The sequence below is a fragment of the Ptychodera flava genome, chromosome 20 (genome assembly GCF_041260155.1).
Source record: "Ptychodera flava strain L36383 chromosome 20, AS_Pfla_20210202, whole genome shotgun sequence".
NCBI lineage: Eukaryota > Metazoa > Hemichordata > Enteropneusta > Ptychoderidae > Ptychodera > Ptychodera flava.
The window spans coordinates 3236442-3242600 of record NC_091947.1 but is presented as its reverse complement, the minus strand read 5'-3'; the positions used below and the strand labels follow the sequence as shown (position 1 = coordinate 3242600).

At 39.7% G+C, this 6159-nt stretch overlaps 1 long non-coding RNA gene across 1 annotated transcript; it reads right to left on the bottom strand.

Annotated features, from left to right (window-relative positions):
* Window positions 1–4013, bottom strand: LOC139119768 (uncharacterized). Its single transcript, XR_011548988.1, has 3 exons — window positions 3892–4013; window positions 1612–1663; window positions 1–779 (listed from the first exon to the last, which is right to left on the bottom strand). It is a non-coding gene; the product is annotated as an uncharacterized lncRNA (long non-coding RNA).
* Window positions 4014–6159: the final 2146 nt, after the last annotated feature.

Below are 6159 nucleotides of genomic sequence, written 5' to 3'. Positions count from 1 at the left end.
TTGCATTTCAGAAAAAAATAACCTTTAATGATCTCTCTTGATAACAAAATGTTAATGGTAAGAAAATGGTACTTGTTATAATAAAAATCAGTTTAACATGACTTTTATATCAGCAGGCAATAGAAAGAGAGCTCAATGTAAACTTGATCTTGGCCGTCTGTAAACCTCAGAACTTCATGCATAGGTGATGTCTTAGTATGATTGGGAGAGATGGCAAGTGGGTCACCGCATTCATTGTTCTTCAAAGGTCTACCTCTTGACGAGTCCCAGCGTAAAGTTTGTTCAGAGCTTCACCCTCTGTAAATGCCCGCATAGTGGCAGAAGATTGTCACGTGTTGATGTTGTCGTTGCTGACATATTGCAGCTTTAGAAAACACTGCATTTCTATCAACGGGTTAATATGGCAGTGAGGAAACTTATTTCTGTTTAAAGAGAAATGGCGATACTTTTCTTCAGGTTTCAGATGCCAAGGTAGGGTCATAGCCTATAGAGTCAAAACTGAGACTGTCATGTGTGACATCACAAACCAAGAAACATTTTTCTTGTCGAATGGAAATCTAGAGTCTGGTGTAATGCTCACTGTTGCTGCTCATGGAATTGGGTCAAAGGTCAGTACATGGAGAAAAAGACTGCCAGCAGTGTTAAGAACAAGGAGGCTACTACATTGCTAGCTGATGCTGTGGTTGTCATCATTGCCATGGTAGTTGGCTCTGCTGTGGATGCCTCGGCGCTCATACCAGTCATGGCCTTTGTGGTGGCAACCGTAGATGATGCAGCTTCTAAAAAAGGAAGGACAAAAATTTAAATAAGTTTACATAAATAGCTTCTTTTGTAATACACTCTTACTGGAATGGTGATAAAAAATCAGATCCACACTGATTTGGGGTTTAAATGTTGGAACAAACACCAAAGTAATATTTGGTTATCTCTGGTATGAATTTTCCTCTCACACATCAAAAACGTACACACAGACTCTGACAATACACACATATTGACTGGCCATGAGGGTAACAGTATATGTCTGTAACCACTGTGGCCTGCGAGTCACCCCCAAAACAGACTGTAACACTGTTATTCACAGTCATGTATAGGAATGTACCATACACAAAACTTGTAGCATTTAATATGCAACAGATGCATTTCATTATTAATTCAAACTTCAAATCATGTTACATGAAATTCAAAATTACAATCAATTCATGCTTCAGACTTGGAAATTCAAACTTCACAGAGTATTCAGTTATTCTTCAGAAAGTAGGATAAACCGAAAAATTTCTCGACTAGCATTTCGCTCTGCTAAAGACGACATCTTTGTTTACATTCCCGTTCTCACGTGCGTAAATATCGTATTTGAACTTAGCGGGCATCAGTTGTCAGAACTGATGCCTGGCAGGCAACAGTTCCGACAACTGATGCCTGACAACATCTTTTTTGTGGATCAGCATAAAAAGAATACATTTCACACAACTATCATTTGATGAATCAGAACACAGACTGCGGAAGATGTGTGTTATAATAGGATCTGAAAACACAGGATACTTAGTAATACATCCTAGTGTGCAAAATACTGTCAGGCAGATACATCTGTGACAGGACACAGCTGATACTTACCGCAATATGCAAGTACTGCAATCAGGACAATAGCAAGGATTACTTTGTTCATCTGTAGAGACACAAATGAATTAAGCGGTTATTAATTTTTGTTCAAAACAGTTTTCAGTTTATAATGCTAGATATATAAAGGTAAATGAGCTGTAGTGCCGTGCTTTGCCTTCTCAGAAAATAAAGAGTCAAATCATGAGAGATGAAAAATACGCTCACTATCATTTCTACCACCCCTAAGATGTAATGGTATATGCTCATTATCATTTCTACCACCCCTAAGATGTTATGGTATATTCTGTAATATTTACGAAACCATACACACACCCACCTGATAACAAAGCTTGGTTTGTCTCAAACTGTATGACCAGCAGCCAAAAAGTACATTGTGTGCCTAAGGGGCCACAAATTGTAATTATCCACATGGCTGTCAGGGTGATAAATGAAACTTGATTTGTTTAGGGCCAGATGGGTTGAAGCTGTTATTTCATGTGCAAATACACGCTACCTATTTACCATGTACGCTATGGCATAAAAACCTGGGCAGATGCATGATTCTCAATTGCTGTTCAGATTTTGTTTTGTTCAAAAAAGATATCTGCAGTTTTAACTCTGAACAGACTGTCGCAATTTACTGTGTTTTCAGAAATTTCGAATGATAATCAGACTTCGTTCAGGAAGGAAAGGGGGTGGAAGTTGAGGGTCAAACTTGATTAGTTTTTTTGCCATACATGTATTTTAATAACAAACATTTCCGAAGTCTTTTTAAGGTTTCACAATGTAGTAATTAGTGTTAGACTTAATGATGGATGCCAGCAAAGGGACGGAACAAGTTTTCTTTGTGGAGGCATTACAAATTTGTAGAATTCTAAGTGAATATCTGTAGGAAAATGTGCAATGGTGAAAGGGAATTAGCTTCAATAATTTCTCATGTATGAGAATCAAAATGGCCAAACTTCATGAAGTGAAGAAAATCATATCGGCATTGCAACTTATCCTTATAAAGGTTTAATGCAGAATGTCTCATAAGAACCACAAGACTGAGCATCTGAACGTTGAATGTGTAAATTGTTTTTGCAGGTAGATAATAGTGAAATGCCCCTCTCCCCTTAATAGTTACTGGAAATTTCCTGAAATGACGCCAACAACGAAATGTTTACATCTGAGTATTTTGGCTTTTCTCTCCCAGCACATGTAGTGTCGCAGTTTAAATTCACACTTAGCTGCTTTAAATAGGTATCAGATTATTATACCTCTATTTTTAAATGAGATGAGGGTGATGTCACACAAACTTCACTAAGATCATTTAAGATGAGTTATGCCTGTTTGTAGTGATAAGAGAAGCCGAAATGGGCGGCTTGGAATGCGGAAATCCATGAACCGACAGGAAGGTGAAACCACAAAATTTTGAATACGCGAGCGGTGAAGTCATGCACCTGAAGGACTTCTCCTTTTGTGTGGTCTGAAGTACTCTACTACGCCTCAATGAACAAAAGGGGCCAGGGGTCGAGAAACATCTGGCGGCCCGCTATACATATACTCCGAAATAAAGCCTGCGTCTCTCAAAGCGCCACCCCCTCCCCCATCGTCTAATAAACGCGCTTTCTGAAGTTACTGTCCCAGAAAATGTCTTTGTATCGGATGGAACTGTGTTGTTTTCATGGAAAACAAAATCTTCATGTTCTGATGTCTTCATAACTGTGCCCGATGACCAAATGACATTTCCTTTAATTAGCAATACGCTCCTGTCCCGGCTTTCTAAATTTCCGCGTGTTTGTTCTGAGAATGACCTTGGCAGACAGACTGTTGAACATCTGCGCCGAGTATTTGGCAGTATAATCCATCTTGCCTTTCTCATTTCTTGGATAGTTGGCCAGAACTTGAATATGGAACATGTCGAGATATTTTGACAATTCTTGTATTTTATCCCGACAGGTGATGGCGGCAAAAGAAATTTTACTGCTTTCTGGTTGGCCTTTTTTAATGAACATCTTGCCACAAAAAGAGTGAGATAATATGATATCACACACTGATTGTTGTAAAGTTTGGAGCAAAACTGACGAGCTCTTTGTTCAAACTTTCACTTCAGTCTTGCAAGCATGTCCATCCAAGTAGACATAGCCTTTGTCTCTTGCAAAACTCTAATTCTTCTGCCTGACATATCATTTACAATATGGAAAGAAACGAGTTTTCTCTGTACAAACTGATCCAAGCACGAATATGAGAGAGAGAGAGAGAGAGAGAGAGAGAGAGAGAGAGAGAGAGAGAGAGAGAGAGAGAGAGACGTACCTTTGTCTCGCTGTTGAAGAGAAGCCACAAGAACGGTTAGTACTACCTCACCGGGATCTACAGGGGAACTAAACTTCGGGTGTGATCTGTATCCGCCCTACACTGTTGTAAAATTTGCATATGATAATTGCATCATATATTCTTCCAGTGGGAGGGATGAAGTTACCATACAAGAACACGTCAATATCACGTGTTTACAGATAAAAAAAAAAAGTCGGACAAAAGATATCGTTCGGTTGGAGAACCACACATCCTGTTGGCAAATTGTCACAAACTCTTTGTGTTGTTGATGTGTTTTCAAACGCAATTTTGTAATTCAACTGTTTTTCGGTTGCAACAGGAACCTTGCAACTCACATCCTACCAGATGTCATGGAAGAATAACGGCATGTATCTTGGGAGGGGTGGCAAGACCTAAAAGAATACAAAAACATATTGACTTGACATTTTTTTGAGAATTTATGACCATGTTACTTGTAATTTTTAAGAAATGTATTTGTATAACTGAAAATTCAACGGAAAATCTTAACGACAATCTTGATAAAGTTTAACTGAAAAAGTTTAATCTCTCTCTCTCTCTCTCTCTCTCTCTCTCTCTCTCTCTCTCTCTCTCTCTCTCTCTCTCTTACGTGTAGGGTATGTGCCGCCCGAATATGGCACTTTTTCACGAAAAAATCCCTACACATGGGTCGACATCCGAAAAAACCCTAAGCATGGGTCGATAACAAAGCAAGTGTCCCAAGCTTTAGGAAAACATCACTGCAACAAAATAAAGGTAAAAATTTCCCAAATTTGTCAAGCAAATCCCTAACAGTGGGTCATATATTTGGAATATACATGGGTAGATGTTTTCGACTTGGGCCGCACCCCTGCATGAAAATATCTGAAGTACCCCTCCAAGCTCTCTCTCTCTCTCTCTCTCTCTCTCTCTCTCTCTCTCTCTCTCTCTCTCTCTCTCTCTCTTACGTGTAGGGTATGTGCCGCCCGAATATGGCACTTTTTCACGAGAAAATCCCTACACATGGGTCGACATCCGAAAAAATCCTAAGCATGGGTCGATAACAAAGCAAGTGTCCCAAGCTTTAGGAAAACATTCACATGCAACAGAATAAAGGTAAAAATTCCCCAAATTTTGTCAAGCAAATCCCTAACAGTAGGTCATATATTTGGAATATACATGGGTAGATGTTTTCGACTTGGGCCGCACCCCTGCATGAAAATATCTGAAGTACCCCTCCAAGCTCTCTCTCTCTCTCTCTCTCTCTCTCTCTCTCTCTCTCTCTCTCTCTCTCTCTCTCTCTCTCTCTCTCTCTCACTGTGTGATGAACCAGCTCTCGCCATCTGTTGTGATTGACACCCGCTGAAATGGAGTCCTTAACCGTGTTCTAACCAAACTTTCTATCAGTGACGAATGCTAAACACGTAGAAACGGGAAACGAGCACTTCTTCATCACATGCCTTCATACTTGACTTGCCTCCTATAAGCTTACTTCTTTCGTTTCTTAACTCCTGACTCTATACTTAAACGTATATTGGCTTGGGAAAATTCACGCTTCGCTTACTGACTCAGAGCCATTCGACATGTGACAAATAGTTGTCGCATTTGTAAAATGAAATACGTTTCCCTTCCCATTATACACAGACAGACAGGAGTATCTGGTATTAGAGTGCACCGATTTTATGGTCCCTATTACGGCAGTTATGTGCCGTGCCAGACTTCAATCAAAAGAGAATGGGCATATTATAGCAGACATTTTATGAACTGAATATTGCATGCTAGTCACGGTTATTCGACTACAGGTGGCAACTAGTCGTTTCTATAGTCTCATGCAGAACTGCCTTTTTATTTTTCCAGTCCATTGCCTTTTCATTATTTCCATTTTTTACAGAAGCAATTTTCCGAATCAGCCTTTAGGCCTATACTGAGGTATGAGAGTTCTCCGCCCACACCAGCCTCGTAAAATGCCATTGTTTCAGAACAGTAGTAAATACACGACATAAACTACAATGTATAAGAAGTATGAAAGAGCTTTGTTGCAAACATGTTGAATACTTTCCCAACATCCCTATTTCTTAAGATTAACTTTACGCATACGGCGTGTTAGCTGCCCGACCCCAAAAATCTCCCTTTATGTTAGGTTCCGCGTTAATGGCCAGCCCTGTTACACTCATAGAATTTACCAGCGAAAACTTCCCTCGGCGATTTGTAAAGGAAAACCTATTTGCCTTCCGCTATTAAAGTCAATGTACTGTTGGCACAAACCAAGGA